General features: G+C 42.9%; 1 long non-coding RNA gene across 1 annotated transcript; it reads left to right on the top strand.

Moving 5' to 3' along the window:
* The first annotated feature begins 1,355 nt into the window (after positions 1-1,355).
* On the top strand, positions 1,356-16,701 carry LOC134477646 (uncharacterized). The gene is made up of 3 exons (XR_010049733.1): positions 1,356-2,504; positions 3,146-3,234; positions 8,906-16,701. It is a non-coding gene; the product is annotated as an uncharacterized LOC134477646 (long non-coding RNA).
* The last annotated feature ends 4,176 nt before the right edge of the window (positions 16,702-20,877 follow it).

Below are 20,877 nucleotides of genomic sequence, written 5' to 3'. Positions count from 1 at the left end.
AAGGGAAGGGAGGAAGCAGGGGTGAAGGAGGGGGAGTAAACAAAAACAGAAAAAGAGAGTGGTCCTCTTTCCTGGTGTGAGCGTGGTTTGGCTATGTTCAGGACAAGCCCAGAGAGACCTGCTCTCACAGTTACGGACCTGGAATCATCTGTGTGTACCTGGGAGATGGACCCCCCTCCATTATACCAAGATTATGGTGGACATGAAACACAGAGACCCCTGTCCGTCAGTCTGTGAGGGCTGCTCCTTACACCACGACAGACAGCTGACAGGAGCACTGCCTGAGCTCACAGAGTCACCCATCAGCCTCGCCCTGCTGGTTTCTGCATTCCTGTTTGTGCACACCTGTGCTACACGTGGGTCCCAGGGCCACCTCCATTCCCAGTCGGTTCCGACAGAGGTACATAGGATGCGGTGACTTTGTCCTGTCTGGCCACTTTAAGGACCATATTAAATCTCAAGGCCCAACTATGTGCTGTTGACTGGCAGACATGTGCTTAACTCTGTGCTTTGGAATCTCAGGGTCACACATCCTCTCTCCGTCTGTCACCTTCATCTCTACCTCCTTGGTACTGAGAGGCTGCCTCATCTCGTTAGGCTAACATTCAAGCGCACTGCACAGATCGAAGTCGGAGGTTGGCATCTTCTTTGCCCCAGCAGGACTGGACCCAGTTTCATATGCTGCCAACTTATAACAGGGTCCAGTATACCTGGACAGATGTCTCTGCTCTAGCACTGCTGCCTGGACTCTGCATCCCAAAAGGCCTTCAGCAGAGCCACACTTGGTGCCCAACCATCCTACTGCTGAGCAGTCAGCTTCTGGCCCTGACCCTGAGCACAGTCCCTATTTGCATCACCCCAGGTCCCAGGCCCCGGTCCTCCTCCAGCTGTTTGCCTGGGGGTAGGGATCGGTACCCAACTTTGCACCAGTTCTTGTCACAGCAGCCTGTAGCTAACAGGTTAGACAGATTTCCTGGCCAGGGGCCATGGCTGTTGGATGCATGGTCAGGACAGAATCTACTGGGACCTTCGAACTTGTGTGTTTCCCCAGCCTAGCACAGGTAGCTACAGACTCCCAGGGTCTCTGCCACAGAAGCAAACAGAAGCCAAGGGCGTGGCAGAGACGTAACATAGAACCAAGAACAACCACCACTCCACCAGATACCACTCCACCCCCACACTTGGCTCCACATGCTGGCCCAGGGCAAGACATTCAGCAGTCTTGGCCTGGGTCCTGCCAACCCTGAACCTCACAAAACCACAGGGCCTCGCACTGCAGGTGGTAATTTGCATAGGGTGTAACCTCTCCCAAGAGGTTTGACCTATCTAAGTTTCTTTTCTGTAGTTGGGAGTTGCAAAGTGTCTTTAAAAAGAGTCAAAAACAAGACACTAGTAACTTTTTAGTTGGACTCAGGCCTTAAGGTGTTTCAAAGCCTTCGTGGCTATTTCTGTCCCATTGTCGTCTGAGTCTGAGAGGAAGGTCTGGTGGCAATTCTTTGCTTGAAAGACAGAAACAGAACATTGTTTCTGCCGGCTTTGATTTAGTGGCCAAAACAGTTATAGGAAACTGTTGAGCAGATGTTCTATGAAACTCAGAAAAGATTGGGTCTTTGAGAAGCACTATTTTTAGGCCAATGCTTCCTACCATTGGTGTTTGGTGCTCGAAAAAGGGATGGAGAGAGAGAGAGAGAGATATTTGGAGAGAGCTTTGAACATTGTGACAATCACATTTTATTTTATTTTACTTCTATTTTCAGTGTAAATTAAATGTATCTGGGAACCTACAGAAGAGGTTGGTGAGGTTGTTCAAGAAGGAAGGGTTTTATTTTAGTTTCCTGACTTTGCTGGGTTCTCCACCTCCTGCTTCATGCTGTTTGGCCGCAGGGAGGCCACTCCACCTTCTTGCTGCCTTGGCTTCACCTCCAGGAGCAGAAACTCATCTGCCACTCAAGTTAGACTCAAATTTGTTACTCTTGGAAGGAAATAAAATAAAGACCGTACTGTGAGGTAGTCATCACTGTCTTCAGGAAGCAGGTCTTTGGGCACCCTGTTCAGGAGCTGACATGGGGAAGCATTCAGATTTAGAAATCTGTCTTTCTTCAGGTCTTTTCTTTGCTGTTCTGCTAAGAAGAGTTTCCTTGGTTGCAGATCTCAGACAGCGTTGGCTGTGTGGCCCCAGGAAGGATGATTTGGAAAAGAGGAAGGCACAGAGAGGGAAGTGGGGGAGCCCGAGAGCATCCCTTTAATGCTGCTTCTGGGGCCACATCCAGCTGGAACAAGAGAACAGTGCCCCGGGTGAAGACCGACAGGTGACTACCGTGTTTCGAGGCTCTGGCCAAAGTCTCAGAGTCTCAGGAACAGAGCAAAGGCCGAGCTAAGTCTCCAGCTTCTGGAAAGTCCTGGACATGAGCCCTGGAAGAGTGAAGGCTTCTCTTCATTCGCTGTCTCTTTCCCCATGGGCTCCTGAGCACTTTCCAGAGAGTCCTTCCAGCTGCTAAGGGTTGGTAAGTTTCTATATCTAGAAAAAGCATCGCCTTGACCTTGTGAGACCAAGGGCACATCACAGTGCAGTAGGCAAGGATTTCAGAGTTTCCTGGACTCCAAACCCAGACAGAACGTTCTTTTACATTTCATGGCCTTTTAGTGAGTGCTTCTGCCTCCTGTGTATGCAGTAAGAGTGCTCATTTTTGAACATTTACGATGTTGCAGCTACTATGTTTAATGTGTTAGAAAATGATTCTCCAGATCTGTGTTAGAGTCTTTAAAGCACACAGTAGGCAAATGTTCTTTGTTATCAAGGAGCATTGCCTTTAGCTCTCAATAACTCCAAGAGCTGAGTTCCACTCTCACCTTTGTTTTACTGAAGAAGAAACTGGGTGATTGGAGAGGTTGAGTAACTTGAGGGTAGACTCAGGTTTGGTGATGCAGGAGGTAGATTCACAAGACTTAAGAATCTATTGCAATTTCCAGGTTTTTCTTTTCCTGTAGAGCTGGGAGGGGACACAGGCTCTTGCATGAGCCAGGCAAGCCTTGGCCCAAGCCCATCCCCAGGTTTTCCAATGGTTTTGGACTGAATCCTTTGCAAGGTTCTCCTGTGGTTGAGTTTTTCCATTCCAGGCTTTGCTCACATGTTTTTTCTCTACAGAGCTCTCCGACCTTTTCTAAGACTCCTTGGTACATTTCTTTTTCTGATCATTAACGGCGGCGGGCAAAATGGAGACATTCCTGGATAAGGTAAAGTGACCTCAAGGGGAAGAAAATGGCAGTGGGGGGCTGGGGATTTAGCTCAGCGGCATAAGCGCCTGCCTTGCAAGCAGGCAGTCATGAGTTCGATCCCTGGTACCGATAAAAACAAAAAAAAAAAGACCAAGAAAATGGTAGTGGGTGGAACATCAGCGGCACTGAGGGGTGCTTTTTTAGAAATACAACACCTTATCTGCACTTTCACTTTTCATAGTGTCAATTACTGTCAAACACAATCTGGAAATACTAATTAGAAATTTCGGGAATAAAATATCCAAAGATTCTAAGTAAGTTTTGTTACAGTATGCGCTATAATTCTTCTATCTTATTAGTTACTGTTGTTAATTTCTTACTGTGCCCCATTTATAAAGTATACCTTATCCTAACTATGTATGTACAGGGAAAAACATAGTCTATTTAGGGCCCTGTGATTCGAGGCAATCTCATGGTGGTCTCAGACTGTATCTTTCATGGATAAAGGAGTCTACTGCATTGGAAAAATTAGAACATTTTTCTTCCAATGCAAGAAGTCTTTCCCTAGGCTATTGCCAACATATTTTGTTTGCTTCCTTACCTTCATGTTGCCTTGGAGCCACTGATAAAAGGTTAGCAAAGACAGTATTTGTTGAGTGCTTCTGTACCAGTTAGACCTGGTAAGGTTAATGTTGGTGACAAATGCCAAACTTTACATCTTGAAGCAATACTTCTCAGGCTATATGCTCCCGGTGGGCTGGCAGGCACTCTGGGCCCTAGGATGGTAAGAGCTATCACTTGACAGGTGCCAGAGACTTTTCAGTGTTTCCTCAAGCTTCACCCAGAAGTCATCTTGCTTGAACTTCTTCAGTAAAAGCAAGATCTACAGCCACTCCCAATTTCAGGAAGAGGAGAGGAATGCTACCACGTGCCCAGACTGAGAAAAAATTGGAACATTTGCAAATAGCTGTTTATATGTTCACCACTGGGTTTAGTGTTATTGAGCAAACAAATAAATAGGTATAACTCTTGCCCTCAAAGAGCTTTGTATGTCACCAAGGAACTAGGATTCACCACACATCCAAAGGTTCAAGAGGATGCAAAGAAATGTAATCTACCAAGCTATGTAGGGGCTGACAGTATGATTTCAGACACAGACAGGGTTTACAAGTCCGGAGAAGGCGAGGCAGGAGAATCTAATCTGGAAAGAATGCCCCTGGGTACTCTGATGTTTAAATAGTGAGAGCAATTATATACACTTCAGAGATGAAAGGATTCTTGGCCTTTTTCTCTCTTTGTAAGCCTCCACTAAAAATCTACATCATCTTTTTATTTGTTATTCTGATAAACTGCAAGCTCTTTAAAAATAAAATTTTATTTGATCTTTTTATGTGCAGTTCTTAGCAAATATCTGCAATGCAGAAGAGCTTATCGCATACTGTTTGGATGTGTTAATCCTACAAGGCTATCTTGAAATAACTTTCATAGGAGAAAAAATGTACCCAGAGCCTGAAGCCCAACCATGGAGAGATGGAGACCACTGAATTGGAGCTCAGAACGCTCCTCAGAGAGGTTCTTAGCGTTGTGACTCCTTCCCCACCAGACCGCTCACCTGCAGCAGCCCATGGGCGTCATCTTGTGCACACTTCTGGGCTGATCATTCCAGAAAAGAATCATCCTGAGCTTATAAACTGGCACCTTTTAGAGCAGCAAATACACTTCCTTGCTGAGATTAGGGTCACCATAGCCAAAGATGCTAAAGGCTCTAAGTTTGTTGGGCTCTGGAAGGTTCTCTAGCTTACCATTGCTATTTCCTTTCTGGAAGCTGGGGCTTGGAGAGTTTGGCTGACATTCTCAGAGCTTTATAGAATCCATAGAACTGGAATCCAGGTGTTTTGACTGTTTCGCATACCCTGGGTTTATAGACACACATTGCTGTTTAGACTTGTTGATAAACTTTACACTGATCTTATATTTCCCTTTACATCAAGACAAAGTTTAAAGCAAGACAGAAACAAAGGGAGGAAACCAAAATAATGTGGTTTCTGTAACAAGAGGAGAACAACTCTACAGCCAACAAAAATAAGCTCTCACAGAAACCTCAGTTCATTGGGAAACCTCAACCTTGCTAAATGCCATCTGGCCACACTGGCGGAGCTTGAAATGCCAGGTGCAACAGACTGCTCTTCAGCCTAGCAAGATAGGCAGCCTCTGGCATCAGCAGGGACTTCTGTCACTTTGGGAAAAACATGTGGGATTTGAAAGCATCTCTGACCCAACTCCCAGGTGTACCTGATTTCTCAGTTTCAGTTTTGTCATTTGTAAAGAAAGCTACGAATCTTGCCTGGCCTGATGCTTATGTTTATTCCACACATCAGGTTGGAACACAAAAATAAAGATGCTGAGGAACGGTACACAAATACTAGTGTGTACCAGACTCTGGTTAGAGGAAGGTAGTATCCGAGAGAATACTTCCTCTCTTGAGCCTGAGATGGAAATGGAAAGAAAGTGGGGTGATCCAAGGCCACTGGCCAGGATGCAAGTGTGCTTCTGAGCTCAACTTTCACTTACAGTTTTGAAGGGAAAGAGAATGGAGAAGGCGGGAGGTGGAGGGGCGTAAAAGCGAAGGTCACTGGAGGCCCTGGTGGGTGGAAAAGGCAGACAGCAGCCTCCCAGAGGTACGGGCACGATTAAAATTACTCAAATCACGGCAATAATATTGCCTCTCACTTCTCTTCTCCAGAAGTGCTGGCTCTCCAAACATAAACCAGAGCAGAAAGGCTCTGTAGCACTGTGCTCAGGAACATGGGCTTCGGAGTCAGATTAACTGGAGTCTGAATGCAGTTTTTCATTTGCATGTATGTCTCTTTGGGCAAATTTGTTAACCCTGTTAGCTTTTTTTTTTCCTTTCAGCAAAATGAAAACACCACCACCTTTTTAAATGCTATGCATAGCAAGCATTTGGATCAGGACATAACTGGTGGCTGCTAAGTGTTAGCGCTTTGTATTTTTAACAATGCAGTGATCAGTAGGAAAACGTTTCCCGAAATCTATGCTGAGACTGCATTCAGTGAGGGTCCCTGCTAGACACCCTCGCACACATTCTCCTCTCCCCTTCCCTGATAAACTTGGGCTCCTTTTCAATCAGTCTTAATTAATTATTTTATTGCGCACATCTGAAAGCCCTAGCCATGATCAGAGGCAAACACAATAGTTAATTTGACCATGAGGTGTTCGGTGGACAAATTTAAGAACTTCAGCAGCTGATATAACTTCCTTTACTTTTAACAGCTCCACGGAGTATAATTTTCCTAGGGTTCTGCTGGGTGTGTCATAGCTACACACTTCCGCTTCCTGGTAGCCAGTGAAGTTCCCCACAGCCTTGTAAGGAAGTTTAAGCTTTGCTTCTACAAGGCCTCTACTACATTGTTGTAACTCCTTTGGTAATTAGCTAAGAGAAGACCTTATTTCCTGTTTTTTTGAAGCCATGTCTGCTGTAACCTAGGATAAGTAAATCCCCAAACAGTCCTTCGTCCAGGAAGCATTTTTAGGGCCTATATCCTGCCTGGCAGAGAGATAGAATCAGATGAGCTAATGGGTCTTTCCATCCTCACTGCTGTGACAGCTGCCATGTTAATAACAGCAGTAGCATCAGAATGACAAACTGTGCAACAAGAGAAAGATCGGACGGGCCCGCTGGCTGAGCTAAATGTTTACTTCCATCAGCGAGGGACAGCAATCTATTCAGGCAGCCATGTTCATTCTGTTCTTGTGGTGATTAAAACTGAATGCTCCTGGCCTAAGATGTGTAATAGCCTCCTGGCCAGAATGGGCAAATAAAAAAAACCCTGAATCTACTACACATAGTGATATAATCATGAAAATAATGTAAAAATAACTCCCCACGAACTGTATCCTAGATCTGCAGGGAAAACATACAGACACTGTGCTTTCTGACAGGGCTTCAGGGGCCTGCAGGATCTCTATAGCACTGAGGTGTCATTGAATTTTTGTGAAATTGAAATAGACAGACACAGTGTTAGGAGGTCAAGGAACAGCCGGTCCCCCGGCTGTGTGGGGAAGAACCAAAGTGAGTGACCACACAAAGTTTCCAAGGACACTGACTTCCAATCATGTAGCTAGAATGCTCATTGGCTGGCCAGAGAATGATACCTCGTGGGAATATGGTCTGGTGAAGAGACTCTAGGGGAAAGAGGCCAGGACTGGAATCCAGCCCTGTGTGTGCATATTGCCCACAGTCCAAATCAGGGATTCCTTTATCTTCTAGCGAATGGAGCAAACCTGGTTTAGCCTCCAAGTTTACCTGAAGGACAAATGAATGGAAATGGCATGTGGTTTTGCCTTTCAAAAGGAATGTTACATGCGTGGAATAATTACCCTCCACTCATAACCGCACGGTCATGTCTGTCTCCGATCAGACACATTTGCCTGTCTGGACTGTAGAATTTTCTCGGCAGCCTTCGCAAGCTACATTTTGGCTATGGATTGACTGGGAAAAGCAGGTTTGGCATTCAGAGAGTATATGCAGCCGACCGATGTGGGTGGCACAGAACAGAGCCAGGAGAATTTTTATTGTCTGGCTCCCTTTCTCTGCTCCCAGGTCCCGCCATAGACCATTTTCTTTCCTCCTTTCCAGTTTGAGGGGACTGTAGGAACTTTGCACAAGTTACCCATTTCATAAGGCTGACTAGGGGGCACCAGCTGTGTGGTCACCATTCTTATGCCTTCTGGCCTGGTTGGAGGACAATGGGTCTTGGATAGATTCTAAAGCCATTGCTATAAAACTGACGATGCAGGTCAATGAAGAGCCTGAACTCAGCCTTCCAGGCAGGATTTGTCAAAGAACAAAGATCTGATTCACACTTACCCATTGACTGACTTATTTGTAAACCGCACCCTGCCCCAGCTTAACATTATAAATGCAGGTGTCCCCGATGAGGATTTGTACAAATCATTTTTGTTTTCCATTTCCGGTATGTTTCCTGTCCACCATCATTTCCAGCCCAGTGCACCTCATGGGGACACTGCGGGGAGAGGAACTGGAGCAGCCTTTGTTTGGAAGAGAAGTCCCACTCATGCCAGGGAAGGGCTTTGAAGGAGCTTTCCAGAGTCCTCCCACAGCCTGGTGCTGCAGGATGGGTGGTTCCTGGAGGCTGGCATACACCTTGAGATAGGGAGGATGAGGCTGAACTGCAGGGCTTTGTGAAAGGAGCTTCCCATCCCCAGCCTCTCCCCACCGGGGTGTTTTTGAGGTGTGCTCTGAGCAGTGCAGGTGGCCAGCTGCAGAGTATGAGGTAAGTCAGCAGTTTCCTTGAAAGATTGTGCAGAAATTTGATTCTGCCCAGGGTAACGCTGAAGCTGCTGACTTAGAAATCATATAGCGACTTTTAAATGCCATTTGGACATTTGTTTGCTTGCCACAAATGCAGACAAATGGTGTATACAGCCTCCGCCTTATTCAGGCTGATATTAAGCACTGAAAAACATTCCCGTAGCTTAGAGTTCAAAGGTTGCATGTCCCTAAGTCGTGGAGAAAAAGGAGTGAAAGATTAAGGGCAAGAACTCCTCTGAAGATTGGGAAGACTGAGGCATAGAAGCATATTACAAGATTTTTATGAAATTATTATTTCTTTTCTGTTCCTAATTCTGTCATCTTACATGTCTGCAGTGACTAGACTGACTAGAAGGCCCCTAGACCCAGGACAAGCTCCAGGTGGCAGACGCACACACACCTTTGAGGACAGAGTCATCAGTGAGTCCAGGCTTGCAGAAGCCTCTGAAGCAGCAGTAGGGAGCCAGCTGCTGGGCTCTGGAGAAGCCCACCGACAGAGGGCCAGTCCTGGCCCTCACATCCAGAGGCCACGATCAGCTCCACACCATGCACATTTCTAACATGGACACAGCCACAGAATGGTAAACACCAGAGGATTTCTATTACTTCTATTCTCCCTTGTCTGGTTGTCTATCCATTTCCTGTCTGGTTGGATGTGATTTTGTTTTGTTTTGTATTTTGTGGTTATTTTTGTTTTGGGGCTTTTTTTCCCCCTTCCTTTTCTCTTTCTTTAGACTCCTTTCTTTCTTCTTTTTTTTTTTTTCTTCTTCACTGTTTAGGTTTCTTACCTTTCATTTTCGTTTTCTTCTACTGACACTTTTTCTCTTTCCTCAACCACTTCTTGAATTTTAACTTTCAAGTGACTGAGCCTTCTGTCTTCCCTTTCTGATTATTCCTTTGCATTACATTTCATCCTTTCCCTCCTGTGTTCTCTAAGTGTCTCAAAACTTGAGTGACCATTCTTTGACCTCCAGCCTTGACTTTACTATATTTGACCACATTCATCATTTTATCCTGTCCCCTACCCATCTTAACGCCTCACTCCCCACAAAAGGGTAAAATCACTCCACTAAGGGGAAAATCACTGCATATGAGTACATGGTATGTGTTTGATTTTGTTATATAACTTTAGAGTTTCTTCCTGGTGTCAGAAGTTGCAGGTTAATGTTAGCATAGTTTATTAGTAGTTAAGCTGCACTTGAAACCATTGTTATTACTAACTGTACTACTTTGGTCAGGATGTCATCCATGCTATAATCGATTTTTCTTCCCTGTATGACAACACTGTGATTGTATAGGGTCGTAATCATCAGCACAGCCCAGTGGCAAAGGATTGGGTGCTCAGCCAAATAATAACTTTGTATCCTTTAAAAATTGGGAAGTTAGATTTCAAGGAGAGCTATTAAGAACCACCTACATCCAGAGGATATCTCTAAAGATCAGACATCTTCTAGGAAAGCCTCAATGTTAGTGATAAAGCTGTTTATCATAAGAAATTGGCAATCATCAACATGGAAAACAAAATAAAATAAAAAGGAGAAAATAGAGAACAATAAGACACAGAAGCAAAATGCAACCCAGACCTCCATCCCTCCTAGGACGAGCCTGGATCTTAATGAGACAGACAAAATTGGAAGTTACACACTGGAAATATCTGAAATGATAGCAAGAGGTGAAAAAACAAGTGGAGAATGCTATAGAGAAAATAATCTCTCAAGTAAAAAATAAATGATGCTTAAAATCAAATATATTAGAAAAGACACAGATAAAAGAACAGATGAGCTTAGAGATATGATGGAAACAAAAAGTGCCCAACATAGCAAAGAAATGGAATCCATGAAACAGATCCAAATGAAAATCCAAGAAATTAAATCCTCCACTGAAAATATACGCAAGATATTGACCAAAGGAGAAGGAAGGCAGAATTGCAGCTAGTGATCATGAAAAGAAAGATATTTTAGAAATAGCAAGAGACCATGAAAAATCAATCCAACAGTGTTGGAAACCTGGCCAAGATCCCCAGTCTTCCAAATGAGTGTACGGTGAAGGCTTAAATAAGTTGAGACAGGTGGTATGATTTTAGGGCTTCAGGAGGATCAAATCCTCTAACGGAGTTCCAGACTCTAGGGCCTGAGATAAGGAATGTCTCTGGGCAGCCCGTATTTATTTAAATTTCAACAAGGGGGAGGGGTTAGTGTGGAAAGCAGGACACCTTGGGAGTGGTTCACGACTTTTCCAGGTAACAGCCTATGTTAATTTAGGTGACATGTCTTGTTAATTTAGGAGTGAAAGGGTTAACTCCCTAACTCCCCAGAGCGGGGAATGAAAGGGTTAACTCCCTAACTCCCCAGAGCGGGGAATGAAAGGGTTAACTCCCTAACTCCCCAGAGCTATCAGAGCAGAGCAAAAAGAAATGCCTAACTCCCCAGAGCTATCAGAGCAGAGAAAAAAAAAAGAGAAAGAATGCACCTGCAAGGTTGTTCTGTCTCAACGAGATAAGTAAGACAAGTAACTGTTCTGTTCTGGGCACATAGTGACTGGGCTAGGACCCCCAGTCTCCATGGTTACTCAACCCCAAACCCCTCCAATCAATTTCTGCCAAATCCTATGCTGCTCAAAATTAACCAATGCAATCTGCTTCTGTAAACTCGCTTGCCTCCCGTTTGCGCCCTTAAAAACCCTGCACAATTCCCCCTCGGGGCCCTCCGCACTTGTTTGCCTGGGGGACCCCATGCGCATGGAAATAAACTTTTTTCCCTCACCAAGAGTTGAGTCCTTGGGGTCTCTTTCCCTGCGGCGTCGGCCCTAACATCTTGGAGGCCCTAGCGAGATAGCACGTCTCACGGGAGGTGACCTCAACGGCTCTGCGGTGGGTGAGTACGACCGGTCGCTTCTTATTTTTACTCTGAGGATCAATCTACCGGTATTTTACGCCCCGAGCCAACCGGGCAATTTTTGTTACCTGTTTTTGTTATCTGTTCTCTGTTCTCTGGTGACCGGGGGACGCCCCACACGGTTTTCCGTGACTCACCGTCTGCGATAGGATTTTCCTATCGGTCTGGGGAATTTCATTCCCAATCTGTGGTCCGTCTGGGCCAATCTGGGGAATTTCATTCCCAATCTGTGGTCCGTCTGGGCCAATCTGGGGAATTTCATTCCCAATCTGTGGTCCATCCGGGCCAATCTGGAGGCACCCCCTAAGGTGACTCGTTTGGTGTGAAACTAATGCATGAGAGTGAGGTGGCCGGCCTGTTTGTCCTGTGTGTTATGACTGTTGTGAACGGTTATTTGTTGTGCCGCGTGTACGCTAACCACTCTTTGTCTTCAGAACATCATGGGCCAGACGACATCGTCCCCATTGTCCCTCAGCCTCAACCATTGGTCGGAGGTTCGAGAGAGGGCTCACAATCTCTCCTTACAGGTTAAAAAAAGTAAATGGCAGACTTTCTGCTCGTCTGAGTGGCCCACATTCTCCGTGGGTTGGCCACCGGAGGGGACTTTCCACCTTCCCCTCATCTTAGCAGTTAAGAACATCATCTTCTGCCCTGGACGAGAGGGCCACCCCGACCGGATCGCCTACATCTTGGTATGACAGGACCTCAGGGAGGAGCCCCCACCGTGGGTAAAACCCTTCCTTCCTCCGCCCTCTCCTTGATTGCCTGTTTAAACTTGTTACTAACTTAGGGGCTTGTTGCCCATTTCTGTTGTAGGATCCATATGGCTTATTAGATTAAAGGTTCATGATAAGAAAAATTATTTCCTTTAGCTGACCAAACTATGCAAGAAGCTCCCTTTGTTTGTGTCTTTAATGTTGTGGCGCCTTGTTTAATATGTAAGACTTCAATTGATTGCTTGCAACCTCAGCATGCCTTTTAAAAGGAGTATTTTTTTCTCTCTGGTAAAAATATAAACATGTGCACATATATATATATATCTATGGTTGTTAAGAGTCATGTCAACTTTGCCAAGTAAAAACCAGGCGGTACTATATTTGAGCCAGTTAAAAGGTTACAGTTTTGTTTTTAAAATACAGCATTTTTATGTGGTAAAAAGACATAAAATAAGTATGTTTTGGACTACTAAAAGGTGACTTCAAGGGTTTTGTTGAGAGTTTTGATGTTGTCTGAGAAGTGAGAAAAAAGGTAATTGACTGGTAATAGTAAAAAGAGGGACAAAGAGAGTGGTCTTCAAGTAAAGGTGTCTGGCTATGCCAGAATGTGGAAAAAGATCAAAGCTTAGTTTGAGAGGTATTATTGTAAGTTGTAGAAGGCTCAAGAGGATGTGAATTTTATTTGTCTTGGTTTATAGTACTACAAATAACAGGTTTGACAAAAAGTAAATGTGTTCAGAATTTGACAGTATTAGATCAGTTTTGGTAAAAGTATACATAAGATTGTACTTTGCTGCAAAATGTTTTCATTAAAATGAGATTATAGGTGATACTAGAAATAAGATACAAATTCTTACATGTGCTGTAAACATCTGGGAGATTATACAGCACAATTTTGTTACCTGTGAAAAAGCCCTTTTTGTTAAGAATATAATTTTAGTAAAATGATGGCCTGTCACGTGACACCCTTGGACAAGAAACAGTGTGCCATCCAGATGAAGCCGGCTCTCTGATCCGGAATGCCAAAACCATGTTCTCCTTTTGTGCCACCCTGACTGGACATCCAGAGGTAAGGAGGTTTCCCAGTATCGCCAGTTGTTCTCTTTGTAACTCAGTCGGCCCCACATGTTACACAAAAATTACAAAGGTTTGAGAGGTTTAAGAAAATGCCCCTCAGCCAGTTAATAGAGATAGCACAAAAAGGTCTTTGAAAACTAAAAAATTTACAAAAAGATAGCCTAGATGTTAAAATTGCTGTATGAGAAAAAACTTTTAAAAAACAGACGAGACTTTCTGGAGGCAGTTGGATACTGTAGGCTAAATTTTACTGAAAAGCTTGCCTCTATATGACTCCCATAAGGGAGAAACTCAAAATTCACTGAACTGGACTGATAAATGTGAACAGGCCTTCCAGCAGCTCAAGCGGGCCTTGACAGAGGCCCCAGCCCTGGGACTCCCTGACGTTACCAAGCCTTTCATCTTGTTCATAGATAAACTCAGGGACATTGCCAAAAGAGTCCTCACTCAGGACGTTGGCCCTTAAAAGAGGCCTATAGCCTACCTCTCCAAAAGACTTGATTCAGTAACAGGAGTATGGCCCCCCTGCCTAAAAATACTAGCTACTGTGACAATGTTACTTAAGGAAGCGAAGAAACTCGCTTTAGGCAAGTGATTTCTGTGGTAACCTCTCACAGTTTAGAGACTCTTATCAAAACCCCTCCTAAAAAAGGCTCTCAAATGCCAGAATTCTACTGTCAAGCCCTGCTTCTAGACCCAGAGTCAATGATATTCAAGACTTCTTCAGCTTTAAACCCAGCCACCCTTATACCTGATGATGACCCGGAGGAACAAAGGACACCTCTCTCCATGAGTGCGCTGACATCCTCGAACTACAGCAGAACCTACAGGCTGATCTTACTGACCAGCTTTTGGGAAATGCCGACAACTGTTCGATGAAAACAGCTTCATCCAAAACGACAAACAAGTGGCCGGGGCAACAGTGACCACCAAAAAGGAGGTACTCTGGGTTAAGCGGGTAGAGCCTGGCACTTCTGCCCAAAAGGCAAAGCTTGTTGCTTTGACTAAGAGGCTAAAACTAGCCACGAAAAAGAGGGTAAAACATTTTTCTTACTATAAATATGCCTTTACTACTGTACATATACGTGGAGCCGTCTATCAAGAGTGAGGTTTCTTAACCTCAGTTGGGACTAAGATTAAAAATGCTCCACAGATTCTAGACTTGCTGACAGCTGTCTGACTGCCTCAATGGGTTGCTATTCATTACAAGGCTCACCAGACAAGAGATGACACTGTCACCTTAGGAAACAGTTTGACAGATCAAGCCACTTAAAAAATAACAACCACATCAGAGGGGTCAACCAAGAAAATAACTGCTCTGATACTAGTCCTCTGACCTTGTCAGAACCAGTCTACATAAAAAAAGACCTACAGTTGGCATCTCAACTTGAAATAAAGTCTCCCACCCCAAGGGGCTAATACCAGTTACCTGATATACAAGTACGGTTACTGGAGACACTAGGGCAGGAGCTGTTATACCGGGCTCGCCAGACTACTCGTTTAAAAAAAAAACTAAACTTGTGGATTTGTCCAGAACTCAGTATTTTATTCCAAAACTCTACAAACTGACCACCTCTTCGAGCTCCAGATGCCCACAGTGCTTGTTAGTCAACTCAGCCAAGAGCTCTGCGTTGGAGACCACCCGACATCAAAAAATTGTTCCAGGAGAACATTAAAAAATAGACTTCATGGACATGGTAAAACTTAATTTACAGGGACACTGCTATCTCTTGATATTAATAAACATTTTTACTGGCTGGGTAGAGGCTTTCCCTACTAAGTCTGAGTCAGCCTTAGAGGTAGTTAAAAGGCTATCGCATGAGATCATACCTTAATTTGGCCTCCCACTATCAATGGGGTCTGATAATGGCCTGGCTTTCATAGCCCGAGTCACCCAAAAGTTAGCCCAGACATTAAAGATTAATTAAAACTCCACTGTGCCTATCAGCCACAAAGCTCAGGGCAAGTAAAACATATAAACCAAAGTCTCAAGGACATTTTAGCTAAGCTGTTTTCAAAAACTGGCGATAATTGAATGAGCCTTCTTCCCTTTGCACTGTTAAGAGCTAGATATACCCCATATGTTTCTAAAATTTCCCCCTTTAAAGCCATGTTTGGGAGGCCCCCGCCATTGGTTCCAAGATTGTCAGAAGACAAATTAGCTAAAATTACTAATCGAGATCTTAAGTCCCTACAGACACTCCAACCTGTGTTGGCCTGGATCCACCAGCTGTTTAGACAAAAACACTTGGACCTGCCTTCAAAGACCAAGGCCTCAAGGACTCCAGTCTTGGTTCGATGTCACCACCATGACTCCCTCAAATCCTGCTGGGAAGGACCTTTCACCGTGATGCTCAGTACCCCCACTGCCATCAAGGTAACAGAAAAAACTGCGCGGATTCACTACACTCATGTAAAGCCACTGGAAACAGCGGACAACGAGAGACATACTCAGTGGACTACACAACAGACTGATAACCCTTAAAGTTAAAAATTGACTAAAACATAGATTATGCTGGTTATAAACTGTTTTAGCTTGCTTGTTTTGATTTTAATAACATTGATGCCGACTTTACACGGCGGCTTTGGTCCCCCTGTAAGCAAAAAAAAAAAACCAATTGTTAAAGATCTTTTGTTTTTAAAAGAAGGGGGTCTCTGCGCCGCACTTAAAAAAAAAAATGTTGTTTTTACACTGATCATACTGGGATTGTAAAAGATACAATAAAAAAGTTGAGAGAAAAAAATCAGATCTCAAGAGCCCCCTTCAAGTAAAACCAAAATGTTCTCTTTCCGGGAATCAATCCTGCCCTATATTCTCCCTTTATTGGGACCCCTGGCCGGATTCATTATAGTCATAACTATAGCCCCTTGCCTCATTAACCGAGTAACCCAGTTTGTGAGGGCTCAGATCTCTCAAGTAAAAGTTATGGTGCTACGTCAAAAATATGATCCCTTACCCATACAGGACCTTTAAGATTAAAAGTCATCGAAAAAAAAAAGCGGGGAATGAAAGGGTTAACTCCCTAACTCCCCAGAGCGGGGAATGAAAGGGTTAACTCCCTAACTCCCCAGAGCTATCAGAGCAGAGCAAAAAGAAATGCCTAACTCCCCAGAGCTATCAGAGCAGAGAAAAAAAAAAAAAGAGAAAGAATGCACCTGCAAGGTTGTTCTGTCTCAACGAGATAAGTAAGACAAGTAACTGTTCTGTTCTGGGCACATAGTGACTGGGCTAGGACCCCCAGTCTCCATGGTTACTCAACCCCAAACCCCTCCAATCAATTTCTGCCAAATCCTATGCTGCTCAAAATTAACCAATGCAATCTGCTTCTGTAAACTCGCTTGCCTCCCGTTTGCGCCCTTAAAAACCCTGCACAATTCCCCCTCGGGGCCCTCCGCACTTGTTTGCCTGGGGGACCCCATGCGCATGGAAATAAACTTTTTTCCCTCACCAAGAGTTGAGTCCTTGGGGTCTCTTTCCCTGCAACGTCGGCCCTAACAGGAGAAGGTCTCCAGGTTGACTTTCACTACAGGAGTGAGATGCCTGCAGCTACAATCTCTATTTTGTTAATTGGGGTTGGAGCCAGGTGTCCTCATCTTGTTCTTTGAGCCTTCTCTTTGTTTCCAGATTGGCTGTGCTCCAGCCATACATAGCCCTGCACATGCATTCAATTTCCAGCTTCAACAGCTCCCAACACAACAGCTACAAGATGGAGCAAAGATGAATAACACAAGATTCATTGAGGTCAATGAGAAAGCTTGGTGTTAGGTCTGAGAAGAGCGGGGAGGGAAGAGGAAGGAGTGGAAGGGAAAGAGGTACGTGGAAGGAGTGGGTTGGCCGTGGGAGTGGGCGGCGGTGGCTGTAAAGATAAGAAATATAAAATATAAGTAACCTTTATTTCAGGAATGCGGGGAGAGACACACACTCCCCCCCCCCCCCGCCCCGCCCCGGGGCGCAGCATCTCCACCCCGGGCTGGTGGTCTCTCTCTGGAACACACTCTCCCTTTTTTCTGTCGAACACGTGGAGTGAGGCCCATAAGTAGCCTCTGTCTGGGGTGGACCCCAAGGGGCATTAGGGATGCACAGGTATTTCATTGATACACGTTTGGCGCCAGGGACAGGTTCTTAGGGATGGAGTTATAGGTTTGCAGGTAAATCTATAGGGGCGGGGGAGGCAGGAGCCCCCTAACTTGGCTGAGGCTTTTCCTGGTTAAAGTGTCTGGTCTGGGCCAGCAACTCTTTCACTTGGGACAACTCAAGTGCCATTAAAAAACAAAAAACAAAACAACAACAACAAAAAAACTCTGCACAGAAATAATGGCAGAAAATGTTCCAAGTGTGGATAAAGAACTTAGCATACAAATAAATAAAGCCTATAGAACTCCAAACACCCATGACCAAAATAAAATTATACTAAGATATATGATAATCAAGATTTCAAAAATTCAGCACAAGAACAGAATATTAAAAGCTGTTGGAGAGAAAGAAATGATCACCTATAAAAGAAAGCCCAACAGAATCACAGCAGACTTTTCAACACAAACCCTCAAGAAGAGTTTGAAATATTTCAAGTCCTGAAAGAAAAAAAAAAACTTCCAACTCAGATTGATGTATCTTGCAAAAATATCTTTCAAGGTTACTCTATAAATAAGATACTTCCAGGACAAAGAAAAACTGAAGAAATTCATGACCACCAAACCAACCATACAAAGATGCTGAAGGGTGTTCTAGACTGAGATGACAATGACCATAATTTAAAGAACAACAACAGATAGAAATCACTGAACAAGGCAGGCAGTTAAATGAAGGGGGAAAGCAAGGAGCCAACAGCATGAAAATATAATGAGGAAGATAAAGCAATATGCATCAATTATAATCTTCATTGTAAATGACCTTGTTTCATCAATCAAAAGAAACAGAGTGGCAAAATGGATCAAGAAACAAAATTCAACAATATGTTGTATACAAGAAATGCGTTTAACTAGAAAAGAAAATAGACTGAAAATCAAAGGCTGCAAAACAATCTTGCATGTAACAAGAACTCAGAAAAAAGCAAGGGTAAATATTCTGTTTGCAGACAATGTCAACTTCAAACCAAGAATGATAAAAAGAGATAAAGAAGTTCACTACATGTTTGTTAGGGAAAAGCTTCAAGAGGAAGAGAAAATGACCATAAATATGTATGTATCAACTATGGGAGCATCCAAATATAAAAGACAATTGTTAATAGACTTGAAAAATCAATAACACAATCATAATGGGAGACCTTAATACCCCACTATCATAAAGAGATAGATCAACTAGGCAAAAAATCAGCGAAGAAATATCAGAACAGAACCAAACCTGTGAGCAAATGGACTTAGTAGGTGTTTTCAGAGTGTTTCACCTGACATCATCAGAATACACATTCCTAGCTGCACATGGGATGTTCCCTAAAGTAAATCATATGCTAGCCCACAGAACATGCTTAAGTAAATGAAAAGGAGTTGAAATTGTCCCATGCATATTATCTGTCCATAGTGCAATGGAATTAGAAATTAATGGCAAAAGAAACCACAAAAACTCCATAAACACATGAAAATTAAATAACATCCTCCTAAACAACCAATAGATCATAGATTAAATTAAGAAAGAAACTAGACAATATCTGCAACTAAATGAGGATGCATATACCTCATACTGGAATTTATAGAATGCAATGAAAGCAGTCCTCAGAGGGAAATTTGTAATGTGAATTCTCAGATCAGGAAAACAGAACAAGCCCAAATAAGCAACCTAATGTTGTACCTCAAGATTCTAGAAAAAGAAGAGCAAGGGAGTTCAAAGCCCATTTAAGGGAAGAAGTTATAAAGATCAGTACAGAAATCAACACAATGGAGATTAAGAAAACGATACAAAGAACTGATGAATTGAAGAGTTGATTCTTTCAAAGAATAAAATTAATAACCCCTTAGCCAATCTTATCAGAGAAAGAGATAGAGAGAGAGAGAGAGAAAGAAAGAAAGAAAGAAAGAAAGAAAGAGAAAGAAAGAAGGAAAGAAAAAGAAAGAAAGAAAAGACTCAAATTAATGCACTGATGATTGAAAAGGATGAAATCACTACACATCCTGTGGAAATTCAGAAGATCATCCATGCATACTTTGACAATCTCTACTTTCTTAAGATAGAAAACACAGAAGAAAGGGAGAGATTCCTAGATACATAGGAATTACCAAAGCCAAATCAAGAAGATATATGAATTATGAATAACCCAATATCAGTTAATGAGATTGAAAATGTAGCTCAAAACTTACCAACAGAGAAAAACTCAAGTCTTGATGGATTCATAACTGAATTCTACAAGACATTTAGAGGAGATTTAATGCCTACACTCCTCAAACTCTTTAATGAAATTGAAAGTGAAACAGTACTCCCTAACTCATTCCTGGAGGCAGGTATTACCCTGATAACCAAAATCAGAGAAAGATGAAAAAAGAGAACTATAGGCCAGTCTCCCTAATGAACATTGATGCAAAAATCCTCAATAAAATACTAGCAAACAGAATATAGCAAATCATCAAGAAACTTATACACCATGACAAAGTTAGATTCATTCCAGGAATGCAGGGATGGTTCGACATATGCAAATCAAGAATTGTACTATATCCTATAAACAGAGATAAAGATAATCACATGATCATCTCAATAGATGCAGAAGAAGCTTTTGATAAAGTCTAGCACTCATTCATGATTAAAACCTTACAGAAAATCAGAACAGATGGTCTTTACCTCAATTTGATAAAGGCCACTATGACAGACCAACAGCCAGCATCATACTAAATGAAAAAAAACTGAAAGCTCTTACTATAAAATCATGAACAAGACAAGGATATCACTATTACCACTTATATTCAATATAGTTCTGGAAACATTAGCTAGAGCAATTATACAAGAGAGAGAAATGAAAGCAATAAGGATAAGAAATAAATTAATTAAATTATCATTATTTACTGATGACATGATACTCTACACATAAGACCCCAAATCCCCACCAAAAAACTTCTAGAGTTAATGACCAAATTCAGTATCAGAGCTGAATACAAGTTAGCATTCAAAAATCAATAGCATTCCTGTACACAAACAACAAACTCAGCGAGAATGAAATTAAGGAAACCACCTTTCACAACAGCATAAAAAATGAAATACTTAGGAACCTATCTAACAAAGGAAGTAAAAGATCTATACACAGAAAATTACAGTACTTTGAAGAAGGAGACTGAAGACGATATTGGAAAATGGAAAGATACCTCTTGCTCATGGATATGAAGAACCAAATAGTGAAAATGGCCACACCCTGAAAAATGTTATGCAGATTTCTGTTCCATATATCATTACCATACTTCACAGAACTAAAAAAAAATCCTAAAATTAATTTGGAACCAGGAAAGACTTAAAATAGAAAATACAATTCTAGACAACAAAAGGAAGACAGGAGGAATCACAATCCCTGACTTTAAGTTATACTACAAAGCTACCATGGCGCTGGCTAAAAAAAAAGACCTGAGTATCAATGGAACAGATTCGAATATGAAGACACAACTATACACACACTCAGCCACCTTATCTTTGACAAAGGGATCAAAC

The sequence above is a fragment of the Cavia porcellus genome, unplaced genomic scaffold, assembly GCF_034190915.1.
Source record: "Cavia porcellus strain 051 isolate PalLab524CR breed Dunkin Hartley unplaced genomic scaffold, mCavPor4.1 scaffold_9, whole genome shotgun sequence".
NCBI classification, from domain to species: domain Eukaryota; kingdom Metazoa; phylum Chordata; class Mammalia; order Rodentia; family Caviidae; genus Cavia; species Cavia porcellus.
Note: the sequence above shows the minus strand (reverse complement) of the source record. Positions and strands in the feature narration are given on the sequence as shown.